General features: G+C 37.6%; 1 pseudogene; it reads left to right on the top strand.

The window, feature by feature from the left end:
* The first annotated feature begins 424 nt into the window (after positions 1-424).
* On the top strand, positions 425-1,545 carry LOC116912476 (annotated as a pseudogene).
* Positions 1,546-20,688: the final 19,143 nt, after the last annotated feature.

Below are 20,688 nucleotides of genomic sequence, written 5' to 3'. Positions count from 1 at the left end.
CCTTCTTGAGTTTCATCCTGGACAGATGTCATACAGACCCTAAGAGAACACAAGTGCCAGCCCAGGTTACTGTATCCAGCAAAACTCTCAATTAACATAGATGGAGAAACCAAAATGTATTCTTTTATCTGCATTTTTTCCAATTTTCTCCATAGTTCCAAAATGCAGCTTTGTGGTATAGAAGGTATCTTCACAAAGTAATATCCAGTGATACATCCTGTAGGGAACCATCTTCATGCAGAGATGGGAACCATTTTCATCCAAGTTTCAATGTCTCTAGTTCCTGACCAGTTACATCTTGTTATAAAGAAATGAATTCCAGCACTTTTCTCCAGAGGAACCAGCCAGGAGGTCGGAGTCGCCCAAACAAAGGAGGCCCAAACAGAGAGCTCCACCTAGTTCATAGGATAAAATCCCACAACAGAACTCGGAGTCAGCAATGGCTAAGCCCCAGGTGGTTGTAGCTCCTGTGTTAATGTCTACGCTGTCTGCGAACGCGCCCCGAATTTTACCCATCAGGTTATTCTTCTAATTATACAGAACCCTATGAGGAAGGTTGTGAGGATTACCCCACTCTGTCAGAACACGTTCAGAATTTTCTGAATCATCTTGCAGAGCAGCCTGGCAGTTTTGAAACAGAAATTGAAGAGTTTGCAGAAACCCTGAATGGATGGGTCACAACAGACGATGATTTGCAAGAACTTGTGGAGCTTATCTACAAACAGGCCACGTCCATCCCAAATTTCTCTTACATGGGAGCTCACCTGTGTAATTACCCGTCCCATCATCTGACAATTAGCCCACAGAGTGGCAACTTCCGCCAATTGCTACTTCAAAGGGGCCAGACAGAATATGAAGCTAAAAACCAATCTGCCAAGGGGGATGAAGTGACTCGAAAATGATTTCATGCATTTGTTCTGTTTCTGGGAGAACTATACCTTAACCTGGAGATTAAAGGGACGAATGGACAGGTCACAAGAGCAGATATTCTTCAGGTTGGACTTCGGGAACTGCTGAATGCTCTGTTCTCTAATCCTATAGATGACAACTTAATTTGTGCAGAAAAATTGCTAAAGTTTTAGAAGGTCAGTTTTAGAAGATACTTGGAAGGAAAATGGGAAAACTGATATGGAAGAAATAATTCAGAGAATTGAAAATGTTGTCCTAGATGCAAACTGCAGCAGAGATGTAAATCAGATGCTCTTGAAGCTTGTGGAACTTCGATCAAGTAACTGGGGCAGGGTCCATGCAACTTCAACATACAGAGAAGCTAGTCCTGAATATGACCCTAACTCCTTCATGAAAGAACCAACATTTTATACGTCTGATGGTGTTCCTCTTACTGCGGCTGACCCAGATTACCAAGAGAAGTATCAAGAGTTACTTGAAAGAGAGGACTTTTTTCCAGATTATGAAGAAAATGGAACAGATTTATCAGGGGCTGGTGACGAATATTTGAATGATATCGGTGATGAGATGGACCCAGAGATGGAAGAAGTTTATGAAAAGTTTTGTTTGGAATCAGAGTGCAAGCAAAAACAGTAAAGTTAAATTTGAGATATCAGGGGTTTTTTTTGTTTTGTTTTGTTTTGTTTTTGTTTTGTTTTTTAAAGTTTAGGTATGGTGATTTGGCAGAACACAGGAAAGCAAGAAACTGTGTCAGACTTATACCAAATTAAGGATGTTGAGTTATGTTACTAATGTATGCAACTTTAATTTTGTTTGACACTACCTGCTAAAATAAACTTTAGTCCCTGTAACTTTATATATAGTTTTATTATGTACAGTTAATTCTACCTTTTTGGCTGCAGTAAAATCGATTTTGAAATAAATGAAATGTTGATAGAAAATTTTGCTAGCTGATTAGATGCTTATCATTCAACTTCTCTTTTCTTGAGGTCAAAAAGTCTTAGCCTGGAAATACATATTACTGCAAAAATGTAGCATTCTTTTTTAGATATGATTATGACAGCTTTTATTTTAGTTTAGCATTTGATGTTCTGTACATTGAGTTTCAAGTAATAATCACAATCATGAAGATCTTTAGCCCCAAAGTCTTGGAGTCTATAAACAATCTATTTACATATGCAGATGCTATTTGATACCAAGGGCTTTTAAATGTCATTAATGTGAGGTGGGTGGGTCATAGACACCAGCTAAGGAACCAAGACTCTTCATTGACGATTTACTCCAATTCAGGAGTGGTTTGCTTTTTGTTTGCTTCACCCAACTAACTGCATTACCCGCCATCCTACAGTATTATTCTGCTTTCTTCATATGGCTTACTCGTTTTTATTTCATTGCGTGGGTGCATTGACTTTTTACTAGAGAATTTTACTAGGTATTTGTCATTCAAGTTTCCATCTGCTTTATATTGGTATACCATGAGGGTCACTTTTCTAATACTCTTACTATAATGTACCAGCTCAGCCCTGTTTAAGTAATGATTTTATCTAATGTCAAATCTTTTTCCAACTAACTAAAAGTAAACCTATATAAAAGGGTTGTTGTAAAAGTGCATGTAAATAGTTGTGTTAATAACTCATTGTTTTACATTTGGTACATCTGTGTCTGCTTATACACCTAGTTTTCTCACTTCTGCTTATTTGTTTGTTCAGTCTTATTAAAATTAGAATTGGAAAATAAAACTTTGTTTCTTCTAACTTTTTAAAATGGTATCTTAAAGAACTTTTTGTTAAGCTTGCTTACAGGAAATAAAGGTTTAAAAGTTAGAGAAATTACAAAAAAAAAAGAAAGAAAGAAAAAAGAAATGAATTCGTCAGAACCAATAAGATCCATGGTTAAAGATAATGAGCAATTTAAGATGAACAACATTAGAGCAGAAAGATATGGCTCCACGGTGATAGCAAGAGAAAACCCCTCAAAGGCCCAAATGTATATGTAGAACAATAGTCAGGTTGAACCACCAGCTTCTTTAATGAGCCAGCTCATATTATCCCTCTGAGCTTTAAGTCTTCAGTGATTAATGAGAATTCTCCCAGGGCAGGATATGATATGACTATATGTTTCTTAATAATCAAGTGATTTAAAATGTTTCTCAACCAAAATTCAACCATGTTTTATACATTACTATAATTCTAATTACTATAAAACACAATTCAAAAATAATCTGAAGCTCGTAGCAAAGTGGAGAGATTTCTTACAAGCTGACCCTTGCTGCCTCTGTGCTGGCCAAGCTAGGCTTTTTTCAATTCTAAAAAAAAAAAAAAAAATTACCCTTAGGATTTTTGTAATCACTACTGCTTTTTCTCCAACATGGTACTTGAATCATGTCCCAGATTATATCTATCCATGAAGAAATATCTCTTGATCAGACACAATATTAAACATCTCAGTTTCTTAGTTGCTGCACATTTTGTCATAAATCTCAATGAAACTAATGATGTGGTGTGGGGCGGCGGGCAGTGAAAGGTACCCTGATCCCTGGTCAAGACAGGTCGAATACCCAGGAGACCCTAAAAGGGATGGCAGGTGCATTCCCGGGCTCCTAGGATATCAGGGCCTCATGTAGCTGCTCCACCAACCCCCAAAGAGACCCGTATAGAGAGGTTTGAGACATAGTGGTCATGTAGGGCAATGCCTCAAGCCACTCCTCCCCAGGTGAGGACACGACCACAGGTTGCATAGGCCCAAGACAGATCAGTCACAGAGACAGGACCACTCCCTGATTATGTACATGAGGTCTTCCCAAGCTTGTGGGCCAAACTAACAGGAAGTACCTGATGTCAGACACTGACCCATCCAAAAAACTGTATTTAAGGGTTGTGTCCAGAATTAAAGGTGTGCAGGAATTACTCCATCATCTGAGAGCTTCTGTCATAAGAGCTATATCACTGCCATTTGGGGAAGAGGCCTGCTCTCCCAAAATCACACCCAGAAGCTCCCCTGCATGCCTCACTGGCTAATCAGTCCGTTGCTGGTTCAGCGTGGTCTGAGCAACCCACGCAGCAGCATCTCAAAGAAGTACTGGCAACAGGGGAGGCAAAGCTGTTCCCCTTCCCTGCCTGAGTTCTCTTCCACCTTCCCCAAACCCATACAACTCGCTGGGCGAGAGATCACTGTGGAGAGCATCCCAGTGCCAGAGACCAACAATGTGGCAAAAATTTAACTGCTCAAAACTCTCTGGTGGTACATGCACAGTCATCACTACCCACCCCAATGCTCTGAATTCCTGAGTGAAAGAAACACATGCACAGCCTAAGCAGGTCAATGACCGGGATACCCCTAACTATTGTGGCTAACCCACACTCCCCTCTGATATTCCTGAGTTATTACTTACTAGAATCTATATTTTAGCTTTGCTGCCCTGGACCTTGCTGGGCAGCACTCTAGGGTGGCTTCCCCCACGTTCTGACATATCAGCAGTCAGCAGTGTCTTCCTTCCTGCACGTTTCTGTCTCCTACAGCCTCCTCATAGCAGAATCTTCTATTCCTCCTTTCTCAGTCCCTTCCCAGGAATCCTAAAAGTCCTGCCTCTGTCTCTTTGCTCAGCCATTGACCACTGGTAACTTTATTAACCAGTCAAAAATCAACCGGGGGCAGGCTTCCTTTAGTCCTATACGTGGGACACAGCAAAGAAGGTTTTTGGGTAACATAATCAGCATGAAAACACCAGCACCTATAATTAACGCTGTCAAAAATGTAGCTTGTCGAATGACAGAGCTGTCTGTCTTCTTACACCTCAAGGCCTCAAAGTTTCCATTATTAGCATCCAGTGATCCCAGAAACAAAAGAACAGAGGGTTGCTGTGAGAGAGTCTGCATCTGAAATCCAAGGTAACTGTGCTATATTTCTCATCACCGTGACTATAATCCTTTAGATGCCTTTACAGAAAAATAAAAGGCAAAGATCTCTTCAAACCATGCAGCATATTAACGTCAAGATATTTCATTAACTACCATGTCGTTCAAACAGAGCACAGGAAAAGCTACAATCGCAATGTCTGGAAACCGTGTGTCTTGCAGAAAGTCGAATTTGCTCAAGAAAGTGTGAAGATAGTAGACTTCAATGACCAACTGACTGAATGTGTGAAGATAGTAGACTTCAATGACCAACTGACTGAATGTGTGAAGATAGTAGACTTCAATGATCAACTGACTGAATGTGTGAAGATAGTAGACTTCAATGATCAACTGACTGAATGTGTGAAGATAGTAGACTTCAATGATCAACTGACTGAATGTGTGAAGATAGTAGACTTCAATGATCAACTGACTGAATGTGTGAAGATAGTAGACTTCAATGACCAACTGACTGAATGTGTGAAGATAGTAGACTTCAATGACCAACTGACTGAGTGTGGAGTAAATCAACTTACCAGCAGCACAACACTCCTCACAGAGGTTATTTTCTTTTGTTATAAGAAGATTTTTAAATGTTTAATACAGTCCATGAATAATTGTAATAAATGTCACTTGAAATCTCATCCACTTCTTTTTTCACACCATAATATTTTATTAATTATTTAAAAATTTTATGAAATCTGCTCTGATCCCATTAAATACATGAAACTTGACTCTTTCACAGGATAGGAATTAAAATGGTATAGAAACACATGTATATATATATGCACAAACACACACACACAAATATGTAATGTCCCAAGCTAAGGGTTGTATACAAGATGTTTCTCTTTTCTTTAATCTCGAAACTCTCAAGGACAAAAATGTCTTTCTCTTATAATTCTATCAGTAATGTTTTTTTTTCCCCCACAAGAAAAAGTGTCTCTATATGTCACTGACAAAAAGCATATTATATCTACATATATCTCAATTTCTGAGAAGGGTTTTGTTATTTTATCTTTGACATGAAACAATGAAAGGTAAGTGAAGGAAGGAAAATTCTATGTAAGAAAAATAGCATTCTATTTCCTATGGTTATGTGTGACACCACATGCCTCAGAAATGTGTCCGTATCAAAATTTTGCACAACACTTTCTTAATAAATTCTTTAATGTTCTTTCATTAATCATAGTATGCTCATAGAATTACAGATATTTGGAGAGGAAAAGAACCAGATATCTAAATACACAAACAACAAAAGTAAATGAGAAAACATTATTAATAGTTTAAAGTTATGCCCTAATCATATTGCCAAAGAAGAAAGGAATACATTTAGTATCATGTGGCACCACAGTAATTTTGAACCTCAAACATAATTCCTAGTATATAAACCTGAACTGATAAGTGGCCCTCTCTTATCCCATAGCTATGTCCTACCGTAATGTAGTACTTAAAGTTAAACCTGACCTAGAGATTTGCACCTGCAATGAATATTTGAGACACAACTTATTCAAGCAGTGAAACTTCAATAAACAACAAGATGACAGTTTTTCAAAGCACATTAAAATAAAGCAAAGAAGCTTTGCAATTTTATGATGACCCATGTGTTGATTCTTGATCTTAGAACATAAGGCATCAGTGCAGTGTTCAGGAAATTTTCTCTTGCACTTAGATGTTGGGGGCTCTTCCCCCACTTTCTCTTCTATTTGTTTCAGTGTATCTGGTTTTAAGTGGAGGTCCTTCATCAACTTGGACTTGAGCTTTGTATAAGGCAACAAGAATGGATCTATTTGAATTCTTCTACATGTTGACCTCCAGTTGAACAAGCACCATTTGTTGAAAATGTTGTCCTTTTTTCCACAGGATGGTTTTAGCTCCTTTGTCAAAGATCAAGTGTGAGGGTTCATCTCCGGGTCTTCAATTCTATTGCATTGATCTAACTGCCTGTAACTGTACCAATACCATAAAGTTTTTATCACAATTGCTCTGATATACAGCTTGATGTCAGGGATGGCGATTCCCCTATACGTTCTTTTATTATTGAGAATAGTTTTCACTATTGTGTTTTTGCTTTTCCAAATGAATTTGCAAAATGTTCTTTCTAATTCTGTGAAGAATTGAGTTATAATGTTGATGGGGATTGCATTGAATCTATAGATTCTTTTTCAGCAAGATGGAAATGTTTACTATATTAATCCTGACAATCCATGAGCATGGAATATCTTTCCATCTTTTGTGAACTGCTTTAATTTCATTCCTCAGAGACTTGAAGTTCTTGTCAAACAGATCTCTCACTTCCTTGGTTAGAGTCAAACCAAGATATTTTATATTATTTGTGACTATTGTGAAGTGTGTCATTTGCCTAATTTCTATCTCAACCTGATTATCCTTTGAGTAGAGGAAGGCCATTGATTTGTTTAACTTAATTTTATTTGCAGCCACATTGCTGAAGTTGTTTATCAGCTATAGTACTTCTCTGGTAGAATTTTATGGGTTACTAAAGTATACTATTATGTCATCTGCAAATAGTGATATTTTGACTTCTTCCTTTCCAAATGGTATCCCTTTGACCTGTTTTTGTTGTCTAATTGATCTGGCTAGGACTTAAAGTACTATATTGAATAGGTATCAAGAGAGTGACAGCCTCATCAACCAACAGATTGGAAAAAGATCTTTACCAATCAAACATCTAAGAGAGGATTAATATCTAATATATACAAAGAACTTAAGAAGTTAGACTCCAGAGAATCAAAAATCTTATTTAAAAATGGGGTACGGAGCTAAATAAATAATTTTCAACTTAGGAACACCAAATGGTTGAGAAGCACTTAAAGAAATGTTCAATATCCTTAGTCATCAGAGAAATGCAAATCAAAACAACCCTGAGATTCCACCTCCCACCTGTCCTAATGGCTAAGATCAAAAACTCAGGTAACAGTAGATGCTGGTGAGAATATGGAGAAAGAGGAAGATTCCTCAGTTGTTGGTGGGATTGCAAGCTGGTACAATCACTCTGGAAATCTCTCTGGCAGTTCCTCAGATAATTGGGTATAGTATTACCTGAGGTCCCAGGTGTACCTCTCCTGGGCATACACCCCAAAGATGTTCCAACATATGCCAAGGATACCTGCTCCATTATGTTCATAGCAGCCTTATTTATAATAGTCAGAAGCTAGAAAGAACCCAGTTGTCCCTAAACAGAGAAATGGATACAGAAAATGTGGTACATTTACACTATGGAATACTACTCAGCTATTAAAAGAAATGACTTCCTGAAATTCATAGGCAAATGATGGAACAAGGAAATATCATCCTGTGTAATCTAACCTAATCACCAAAAAACCATATATTTTATGCACTCACTGATAAGTGAATATTAGCTCAAAAGCTCAGATTATCCAAAATAAAATCCACAGACCACATGAAACTCAAGAAAAAGGATGACCAAACTGCAGATGCTTCAGTTCTTCTTAGAAGGGAAAACAACAATATTCATTGGAAATAGGATATAAGTTTGGAGCAGAGACTGAAGGAAAGGTTATCCAGCAACTTCCCTACCTGGGGATCCAGCTCATGTACATACAGTCACCAAACCCAGACAATATTGATGATGCCAAAAGTGAGTGTTGACAGGAGCCTGATTTAGCTGTCTCCTGAGAAGCTATGCCAGAGTACGACAAATATAGAGGCAGATGCTAGCAGTCAACCATTGAACTGAGAATGTGATTCCCAATGGACAAGTTAGAGAAAGGATTGAAGGAGCTGAAGGGGTTTACAACCTCATAAGAACAACAATAACAACTAACCAGAGCTCCCAGAGTATAAACCACCATCCAAAGAGTACTCATGGACAGACCTATAGCTCCAGCTGCATATGTAGCAGATGATGGCCTTGTTCAGCCTCAGTGGGAGGAGAAGCCTTTTGTCCTGCCAATGATACATGCCCCAGTGTGGGGAATGTCAGGGCAGGGAGGTAGGGAGTGCTCTGTGAGTGGGTGGGGCAAAAGCCTCACAGAAGCAGTGGGATGGGGGACAGGATAAGGGGTTTAAGGATATGAAACCAGGAAAGAGGATAACATTTGAAATGTAAATAAAAAAATCCAATTAATGAAAAGGAAAAATTTAAAAAAGAAAAGAAAAGCAATGATTGTGGAGCATCAAAAGCAAACCCACTTGTCTTTATACATCATCACTTGTGCTCAAAAATCTGAACCTTTCCTCTATGGGGAGTTTTCCCTGATTTTCCTCAGAGAACAAATGGACAGAAGCAAAACTTTGATAGTGCCTCACAAAGCAGCTATGAAAGTCCTGAAACATTTTAAATGAGAATCTCCATAATGGCACAATGAATTTTGGGAAGATATCCTAAAAACAGTTACCAGAAACAGTATACAATTAAATGCCATATGTGTTTTCTCTATATGAGTTATACACCGTGTGTAATTGGGAAGCAAGGGTTTGACCCACTTCATAGACTTTTAAAATGCATGAATATCTGCCAGATATTCTAAGTGATGTTAAACTTAATTCATAAATATATCTACATATCTTAACATTTTTGATTGTCTGTGCTGAGGAAAAATACTCCTTCTTTGCTAGGCATAATAATCTGTCATATGGTTGGAACACATCCGGTGTCTCTTTCCTATGTTCAAACAAAGAGCCACATTTAAGTTAGTAAATCAGGAGCACACATAAAACCTCTTTTTTTATATAGTGTTCCTATATGGTCTTTGAACTATAAGTAAAACGTGAACCAAGAAATCACAAATGAATTTAACATAAAATATGGTTTTGTGGAGATGCAAAATGAATTATCAAATCTTAAAAGGAGGTTCAGGTATACCATCTGAAGGTACACTTGGAAATATGCAAACACAGAGGCCAGTATCCAGTTGGGAGAGCAGCTATAACTAGGCAAGGACACATCTAGCATTCTGTGTGGCTTGGGTCCTAGAATGCTGGGTATGGGCAGTGAGGAACTAAAGAAAGGACAGGCACAGGCAGTGAATCTGGGATCAGATGGGGTTATGCTATCACTGTTAGGGCAACTGAAACCTCAGTGTGTTTACTGATTACAGCACAGGGCATAGGGGGAATTGGTGGGTCTGGGTAAGAAGTATCTGTAGAAAGCAGTCTCTACAGAAGGAAGCTGCCATTGATGAAGACTTTCCACACACTGATCAACAGTGCATCAACAGCTTCATTGTACCTTTTGAGCCTGGCCCAAATGCCTGAGGACAGCTTTGCTAGTTGTCTCATGGATCCAAAGCATTGGAGTCCTCCATATGGCTGGTCCCATGTCAAAGTACAAATCCAGTCAGGATTTAACTATTGTAGATATTTCTCTGCTCTGTACAGCCACAACTAGAAACTATTTCAATAGGAACAGCTATAAAATGTCAAAGTTGACCTGAATGTTTGAGTTGGGAAGCAAAATGGACACTACTGTTTCTCATGCATTGCAAAGTACTTTTAATTTCAGATTACTATTATTTCAGTCAGATTTATTTGCCAAATAATGCCTATGTGGCCACCCATCCCTGACAGCAAAATTGTAAAGCTTAAGAAAGATCCTTGTTTTCTTGTTTGCTAATCTACAGATACTTAAAGTCCAAAGAAAAATAGCTTGTCATCAATATAGGCATCTTTTCTATCTCTATCCACTGTGTAAGTTGCTGACTCAACAAATGCAATAGAGTGTTTCCTATGTGTCAAGAATATCTTCAGAGACAATGAGGGAAAAGGTGAATCAATCTTTTCAAGTGGTAATTACTGTTTTGAAGTTCACAGTTCACAGAGCAATGTAGACAAAACCGCAAACATAGTATTTTCTAGGGAAATTTAAAAAGAAAAGGAAAAGCTCCTCACCAGAATTAGTCACACATCTATGGTTACCTGATCTTTGACTTAGAAGCCAAAACCATCCATGGGGAAAAGACCACATTTTCAACAAATGATGCTGGTTCAACTTGCAGTCAGCATGCAGAAGAATACAAATCGATCCATTCTTGTCTCCTTGAGCAAAGCTCAAGTCCAAGTGGATCAAGAGCCTCTACATAATTTAATCTAATAGAATCTAATAGAAGATAAAGTGGGAAAAAGTCTTGAACACATTGGCACAGAGGAAATGTTCCTGAACCGAATACCAATGGCTCAGGCTCTAAGATCAACTATTGAAAAATGGGACCTCATAAAATTGAAATGCTCCTGTAAAGCAAAGGATGCTATGAACAGAACAAAATGTCAACCTACAGATTGGGGAAAGATTTTTACTAACCCTACATCCAGTAGCAGACTAGTGTCCAATATATACTAAGAACTCAAGAAGTTAGATTCCAGTGAACCAAATAACCCTACTTAAAAACAGGGTACAGAGCTAAACAAAATATTCTCAACTGAGGAATATCGAGTGGCCAAGAAGCACCTATAAAACAAAAATTCAACATCCTTAGTCATCAGTGAAATGAAGTCAAAACAACCCTGAGATTCTAGCTCACACCAGTCACATTGGCTATGATAAAAAAAAAAAAAAAAAAAAAAAAACTCAGGTGACATCAGATGCTGGTGAGGATTTGGAGAAAGAGAAACATATCTCCATTTCTGGTGGAATTGCAAACTGGAACTCAGTCTGGCGGTTCCTCAGAAAATTGAAAATAGTTCTATCTGAAGACCCAGCTATACCCAAGAGGTTCCAATGACCCTTGCAGGTTCTCCCCACACTTAAAGAAGGGGACTGCACAGGTTTTATATATAAAACATATACTTATGTGTATATATATATATATATATATATGTAAATCTTAATAATCATCTTAGTCTCCTTCCTACCCACTATACAACAAAATTTCATCCATTTTCCTATTTAAATTGTAACAAATAAGAACTGCTTTGAACATCAAATAGTATAATATTATATGGCTGTGAACTACTTGCTATGTGTAAACATCCACAAGAATTTCTACACCAGTTCAGTCTAACTCCATAAAAGTACCTAAATCTTCCTGTGCTTTCATCCATGATTCCATGAAGGCGATCACTGTTCTCTGTCTATGAGAACAGACTTACAACATCAATGTTAATTTTATCCATTCTAATGAAAATGATAATATCTGTATTGCAATTTTTGTTCTTTGATGTTTTCGTACATTTATATAATGAATTTGAGCTCTTACCTGGCCCATCTCATTCCCCTTATTTTCCACAGGAGTTCTTCCCATGCTTTTACATCTTCTTGAGGTATGTGACACATTGAATTTAATTAAAATTTCTTATTTGATCATATGTGGAAGGTTATTTACTAGATCAAGGGCAATGTACCAGAGGCTACAGCACTGGAGCAATTGACTCCCTACCACACTAACCTGAATGTGTCCGATTTTTCCTCACTGTATTCATAGTTTATTTTCTGTTGTTCAAGGTGACTGACAACCTTGAGCATCTTTTTACATTTTTTATAGAAAATTAAAAACGTTTGTGAGGTAGCTTTCAGGTTTTAATCAACAGTAGAAAAGAGTAAATTCAGACAGCACTGGAACCAGAGAAAGGGTCACAATGGCTTCATTCTGCTTTGTGACTCGTATGTCCTGTCTTACCTATATTTTCTGTTGCTCCCACCTATTAATGAGAAATTTGAAGAAGTGATTTCTATTAAGTAGGTATACTCCAAGAGTACTTAGAAAATATATGTTTGGGGGGAAATCTCTTCTTTTCATAGTGTATGTGATTCCCTGGTTCAAGTAAATCAACACCTCATCTGTTCACCAAGGTGTAAGGATAGAACAGTGATTGCCAAGAGCAAGCCGACACTCCACAGATTCACAAGACAAAGCAAGACACTCAATAGACTTAGACTGAGCTCTGAACTATGCTGCTTGGAGTCATATTTTAGTTAAGCTGTTTCAAGCTGTGTACTATTGAGGCAATTGGATAACATATCAGATATGGGTTTCCTCATATGCCAAACAATAGTAATAGAATATTTTTTGTTGTGTTGTGTAGCAAATAAAGAAGATGGCCACTTTTACCTATGATTCACTCAGAGGAACAGAAATTTAAGTGAAATTAATAGTGTATCTATCCCAAGTATGGTACAAATCAAAAAGGAAAATTGTGATTCATTTGAGTAAATGAATAATAACATATATATATATATATGTACATATATATAAAATGATAGATAGATAGATAGATAGATAGATAGATAGATAGATAGATAGATGAGAGTGGATGGATAGATAGACAGATACACACATGCATAAGCATATGCATATGTTATGGGTATATGTATTGCACCTGCATTTACAGGAAATGAAAGAGAAAACTTCATTTCATATTTATTCTCAACTGCCAATGCACGGTAAGCAATTTATTTGGAGATATCCCTGAAATTTCCGGTAAGAAAACACAAACAACAGCTGCTGAGCTGCTGGGCATACTCTGTCAAGTTTCAGAGTTATCCTCTATAATCTTGCAAACATATGTATATAATTTTAGAATTTCTGTTGTATAGCAAACTATTGAAAAGCTGGATGGATCTAAGCAATATTTTTTTCTTCACTAAGAGTCACTTAGGGATCGGTTATTCTAGGCTGAGGATAGCGGGAATCCTCTGTACCCCATGCTCCTCTTTCCCTTTTTCTTTTTCCTAGAAATAAAAGGTTCATGCTTGTGATGTTCCTGCTGAAAGGGAAGACATGGATTTAGTTTTTCTAAAGAGCTAAATATTGATTTCCAAGTACAATACCTTTTTTATTTTTTTTAATTGGATATTTTATTGATTTACATTTCAAATGTTATCCCATTCCCCTCTGCACACCCCCTATGCTAACCCTCTTCCCCTGCTTCTGTGACAGTGCTCACCCACCCACCCACTCACTCCCACCTCGCTGCCCTGGCATTTCCTGACACGGAGGATCGAGCCTTCACAGGACCAAGGGACTCCCCTCCCACTGATGCCAGAAAAGATCCCTTCAGCTTCCTCAGTCCTTCCCCTAACTTCTCCACTGGGGTCCCTGTGACGTTAGATTCCAACACCTGCATCTCTGTTGGTTAAGATCTGGCCGAGCCTCTCAGAAGATGTCTATATTAGGCTCCTGTCAGCAAGGACTTCTTGGCATCAGCAATAGTGTCTGGGTTTGGTGTTCACATCTGAGATAGATCCCCAGGCAGAGCAGTTTCTGGATGACCTTTCCTTCAGTCTCTGCTCCATTCTTTGTCCCTGTATTTCCCTTAGACAAGAACAATTCTGGGTTAAAATTTTGGAGATGGATGAGTGGCCCCATCCCTCAACCAGGGACCCAAGCCTAACCTCTGGATCTAGTCTCCTCAGGTTCTCCTTCCTCTTTGTGGGGTATTTCAGTTAATGTCCTCTCATGTCCTTGTATAGGCTCTTGCTTTCCTGGCATCTCAGACTTCTGGTGGCTGCCCCAGTTCTCCATCCCCCATTGCCACACACCTCTGTTCAATTTCCTGACCCTCTGTACATCTCCTCCATCTCTGCTTATACCTGATTCTGCCCCTACCCCCACTCTTCCTTATATGTCCCTCCCACCTTTAAGCTTCATGTGGTCCGTGAGTTCTATCTTGGGTATTCCAAGCTCTTAGCTTGCATGGTATACCATGTATACCATGTATATTATTTTGTGACTGCGTTACTTTACTAAGGATAGTATTTTCTAGATCTATACATTTGCTTGTGAATTTCATGAAGTCTTTGTTCTTAATAGCTGAGTAGTACTCCACTGTGTAAATGTCCCACATATTCTGTATCCATTTCTCTGTTGCACGAAATCTGGGTTGTTTCCAGTCTCTGCCTATTATAAATATGGCAAATATGAACATAGTGGGAGCATGTGTCCTTGTTATATGTTAGAACATCTTTTGGGTAATGCACAGGAGTGGTATAGCTGGGTCCTCAGGTAGTGCAATGTCCAATTTTCTGAGAAACCTCCAGACTGATTTCCAGAGAGGTTATTTCAACTTGCAATCCCACCAATAATGGACGAGTGTTCCTTTTTCTCTACCTCCTCATCACCATCTGCTGTCACCTGAATTTTTGATCTTAGCCATTCTGACTGGTACGATGTGGAATCTTAGGGTCATTTTGATTTCCCTGATGACTAGGGATGTTGAACATTTCTTCAGATGCTTCTTGACCATTCAAATTTCCTTAGTTGGGAATTCTCTGTTTAGCTATGTTCCCCATTTTAATAGGTTTATTTGGTTCTCTGGAGTCTAACTTCTTCAATTCTTTGTATATAATGGATAGTAGCCCTGTATATTAACTGAAAATAACCATGCAGAACTCACAATCAAGGGAAGGGAATGAACTGTATCCATCTTGAGGAAAGAGTTATAATATATTTGACAAAGATCTTAAGTAGGAGACATGAAAATTGTTGTTTGTAAAAATGGAAGAATTGAAATAATGTATCTGATAAAACCTGTTGGTTATTCTTTAATTTTATTCAATAGAAAAAAGAATTCACAAAGAATAGTAAAACACATAGCATATAGATATAGTGAGGAGTTAAAGACTTAGCAAAGTATGGAGGTAGAGGTAAGGGGGATAAACAAAACTAAGGATGTATAATAAAACACTGTAAAAATCCACTAATTTTCTAAAATACACAAACATCTTTTTGAACACAGATATTCGGCAGGACTATTCCAGAAGTCATGAGTTCTTAAGTCAAAATCTCAGTGTGGGAACCCACTTTATGTCATCCAGAGGCCTCACAGAGACTTGCAAACAATACAAGCCATCCTGATTTCCCCACAGAATTACATAGTAATACCCTATCACTGAAGATACATTCACTCTACTTGCAAAGTATAGAGAAATTAAACTGGGGTTGACCTGGGAATTTCTTCCCTGCTGACCAGTATTTACAGAACCAGAAGGTATTACACAGGCCACTTAAAGAAAAGTTGTATCAATGGAACCTTTCATACAATCAACAGTGTACTATACTGATTTTTTTAGGTAAGATCTGCTAATAATGTCACAAAGGTTATGGGTGTAACCAACTGCTTTTGAGCTGGACATTAAGCCCGATCTACAGGAAATAATTATTGCCTGATACTGTAAATCTGTTTGAAATCTCATGACTTGAGAAGTCGCAAGCCCAGGGGTGGACCTTCTACTCTTGTGTTGCTAAATGACCCATCAAACTGCTTTCAAAATGTTGAAGATTATACCAATAATTTAGTGCTGCCCTCAACCTTGGCCAAAGAACCTTTTTTCCTCAATGTCAGCAATTAATATAGTAGAGCCTCATAGCTAGTTTATTAAATGACCACCTAAAATATGGTTCATGAAATATCCTAAGAAAGCGGTGCCAAGAACTCAAGACCTAGAAATTGTGGAGGAATGCTGCGAAATGCTGTCTTCTAAACTTGCTGCATCTATGTTGACCACCAAAAACAAGAACAAATCAGCAAGATCAGTCGATATTCCATGAGGTAGCATTATTGGGTTCTGGAACTTATTAACAAAACAAAAAAATAAAATATAAAGGGGAAGGGGACATGTTGGTTTCTCTAGAGGTTAATGGAGGGAGTAATATATGATCAAGATGAATTGCTTATGTATATGACACTGTCAAAGAATAAGAGATATTATATTTTAAAAAAGATATACTGATTTATAAAAGACTTTAGAGCAGCATGCAGCATGAATCACCTGCTCACATGAGGCTTTACATATAATCATAAGTGATCTTCTAGATAAAATGGACAAGTTAAAGAAATACAAGTAGTATTTTCCTTTAAAGTAAATTTCCTTTTAAATGGCATTCTCTTATTGCACATGACATTTTTATTGAAAATAATGTCACTTTTACAATCCCAGTTCAAGTTCTATTTCTTTTATGATTATTGGGGAGCTGAGTGTCTCAGAGTTTGATGGTGCCCTTCTGTGCCCTTTGCTAGCATAAAAGACACTTTCTAAATCATATTTTCATTCTATATTCTGCTATTTTCTCACTATAAGCTTTAAGGAAATCTAACCAAGTATAGTGTCTGAATTGTGTATTGTATCTTCAGTCTTAATATTTCTAATTTTTTGGTCCCTTTTATTAGAAAAGTATGGATTTTCATAATTTTTCCAGACTTCTGTATTTCGTCTGCCCTTTGCAGGACCAATTTTTAGGGCTGCACCTGAAGCTGTGGAATGATATGACATTCACTAGGATAGAGAGGTCATCAGCCATATAATATTATTATTACCTGACTTGGGTTCACAAAAACATTTCCTAATTTCCCCACAATCTTTAAAAAAAAACAAAGCAAAACAAAAAAGAACAACCCCCCCTCAGAAATTGGCAAGTAAAAATAAATTTATTCCATGTTCTAGAAACAGTATTTCAAAACACATTCTTGTAGTCAAAAGATATTTTCATAAGTGAAGAAATAAAAACAACAACCCATACCAGCAGAAAAACCATAAAGCCAAAGGAAGACAGTGAGAGAGGGAGGAAAAAGGGGACTATAGAAATACTGGAAAAAAATTCATAAAGCTCCTGTTATAAGATTGACAGTTATATCAAAAATAAGTTGAAAACATATTTAGTTAATTTACAGTTAATAAACACCAGAGTGTTGATCCAAGGCCCAAAAGATTTCTTTACCTCTAAGAACTAGATGTGAAGAGGTAAGATATTTCATTTAAGTAGAAGCCAAATTAATGTAGATATAATTATTTTAAATTAGATCTAAATTAATTTTAAATCAAAACCATCCAAGGAAATACAAGTCATTATGTAATGCTTAGATTGGTCCTTCAATATTTCTTATATGTTCACATAACTGCAAAAGCAAATATCAATAATCCTAGAGTATGAACAGGTTCAAGTGCAGTAAACCAAAGAGCTTTAAGGCAGCAGTGTAAACAATGGACAGAAATCTGAAATAAAATCAAGAAAGAAGCATGCAAAGTAAACTGCATGCAAGTCCAACCAGACTTTGCCCTCACCATTCTATCGAATGACTACAAAATACACATTTTACTTTCACAGAGTCTAAGAAGAATCAAACCCTTGACTTTCCAAGCTTGTACAATCTATTTGCATTCATTCATTTCAGATCCCCTGCATGATCGTCAGATTCCCTGTTTCTCCATTTACTTCACTCTTGTCTTTGCACATGTTTCTGACTTCCCTTGGGGTTACAGAAAGCTCAGAAAGAAACTGCCACCTCACAATCCTCGGTCACTCTTGAAAAATCCACTCTAACATGTTCTAAAAAATAAGACTTCAACCCTTGTGGGGTGATTCATTATTCTAGATACCATAATCAGCTATTTCTATTCTTCTTCTATTGATTAAAATATCTTTCCACATATTATTTTGTATCCCTAATGTATTTTTAAAATATTAACATATGGAGTTTAAAATACAAAAATGTGTTTAGATTTATTTACAATTTGCTCATCCTTGGCTTCATAGACTGTATCACACACTGGCATAAAAGGAAATTCCTGGTTTCTTTGGAGATTTGGTTAGATAAGGATGTTTTGGATGCAAGATATTAATATGACCCCTCAGACAGTGGTAGGTTGAACTTGGGTTTGCTTTGCTCCACCTCCTTAGCATTTTGTCGAGGATACACATGTATGTACTGCTTCACCTTCCATTGCATTACTGAGCTTTGCATGTGGTGACCTCACAGAGAGAAACCCAGTAACTTCTTGCTGCTTCTGGGGTCTGTCACTTCTTGCCACTTCAGTTGATGAGCCTCTCAGTTTCTGCTGGATTGAACTTCCCTTACTGATTCGTGTGTGGTATCTGCTGAGTGGATTGCAGCTGCTTATTGGTTTGATGCTTGATAGTGGACTGAATTGAGAACAACAGAGATTAGAATCACCTGAAAGAACTCTTTCTAAATTGGTACACTTGCTCTGTATCCTAATAATGCTTCTTTTCTACTATTTTTGTGGGCTAGAGACAGGGCTTGAACCTTTCTTAAAGCAGGCTGTGAAAAATATGGGCCTGTACTGACTGGCTTGTGTCTTGCATACTATAACATTGTAGCAGCAACGTCTACTGTAAGGCCCGTTATCAGTAAAAAACTGGTTAATTACTCAGCTCTTATTGTGTAAAGCTTTTGCCCAGTGGCTTTTTATGTTACGTGATTTAAAACTCACAAAGAATTCTCATATTTATTTCAGTTTGGAGATTATAAAAATCTCAGAATATAATTTGACCCCCAATGAACATAAATGCTCTCTTAGAGGAAAATTTTCTAAATATAGGAATTATTATTTACAGAAGGGCAACACATTAGCATCAAGACAAAAAGCCCATAGAAAACTGTGAATCCACCGGAATTATAAAATCCACACTCCTCATTGCATTCAAACGTAATTTGTTGGACTATTGGAGGAGAATACAGATCAACACAATTTGTGTTTATGTAATATTTAAAAGATGTATAAGTTTAAAACATGTATCTTTTTATAAACACATCCAAATAACATCACCCACCTTGAATATGTTTTATTAGTTCATTTATCATCTATTATTTTATTCTTCCCTTGACCTATATCAGCTACTCTTTATCCCAAATGTCACTTGTACATGACACATAACCATGCTTTCCAGAAAGTATGTCTATTTAATTGATATGCACAGAGTATTCAGTGACTACATGAAATATTATCACTGACTGAATAAACACTAGAATCTTACATCTTGCTGATGTTTGATCTGTGCTTCCTTTCTGACTTACAGAGTCCTCATTCTGTGTTTATAGCAACAGATGATGAAGAGGTCTTTCTCGAACCTTTTATAGAATAACTCTTCTGACATTCTTGACATTACCTCAAGACCTAATCCCATTCGCAAATTCCCACATCTCCATCCCTTTACCATTGAACACACGTAATTTCAGGTCATGAGCAACTAGAAAATGACTGTGTACATGTGCATAGTTTTCTAAAGTCGTTCATTATATCATATTTTCAGGCATTTTTATGTAAATTCTCTTAGATTACTTGATATAGGTAAAGGAAGGATGTTGGTATTCTGTCTAAGCTCCACCCTCTCAGTTGCCTGGCAAGAGCGAGCTGTACCTGAATATAAGGGGGCTATTTGCCCCCTCCTCTTGCTCTTGCTCTGTGCTCTTCTCTTCCTGCACTTTCTCTCTGTCCCTTCTCCCCCTTCTCTCCACGTGCACATGGCCAGCTTTTACTTATGCCCCCTTCTATTCTTCTCTCACTAAACCTTTCCAGTTGGAACCATGTTGGCTTGGTGTGTTCTATCTGGGAAGCAAACTGAGATTTAAACCCCAACAAAGGATACTTCCATTTACTCTTTTACTAATGATCTCAACAATTTGAATCAATTTCTCTATGGAATCTGAATCTTCTTTCTTGTGATTTCCAAATGATTTCAGTAAGATATGCAGCTCACTTATTATAGATTTGCTTATTAAGTATAATGTTTTCCCTAGAAAGTGCAAACTTATGTTAGTGCATTTCTCTATTTTTTAAATGAGAAATTTTTTTTATTTCCATTTCAAATACTACTCCATTTCCCGATTTCACATCCATGAACTCTCTTTCCCATACCCTCTCCTCCTTCTTCTATGAGGGTATTCCCCCACCCATCCACCTTCCCCTTCCTGCCTCCCTGCCCTGACATTCCCCTATACTAAGGGGTTGAGCCTTGGCAGGACCAAGGGCTTCTTCTTCCATTGGTGCACATCCTCTGCTACATATGCAGCTGGAGCCATAAGTCTGTCCATTTGTACCCTATGGATAGTGAATTAGTCCCTGAGAGCTCTGGTAGGTTGTTATTGATGTTCTTATGGAGTGGCAAACTCCTTCAGCTCCTTCAAATCTTACTCCTCCATTGGGGACCACATTCTTAGGTCAATGTTTGGC

The sequence above is a fragment of the Rattus rattus genome, chromosome 11, assembly GCF_011064425.1.
Source record: "Rattus rattus isolate New Zealand chromosome 11, Rrattus_CSIRO_v1, whole genome shotgun sequence".
Lineage (NCBI taxonomy): Eukaryota > Metazoa > Chordata > Mammalia > Rodentia > Muridae > Rattus > Rattus rattus.
This window is presented reverse-complemented; position numbering and strand designations above follow the sequence as displayed.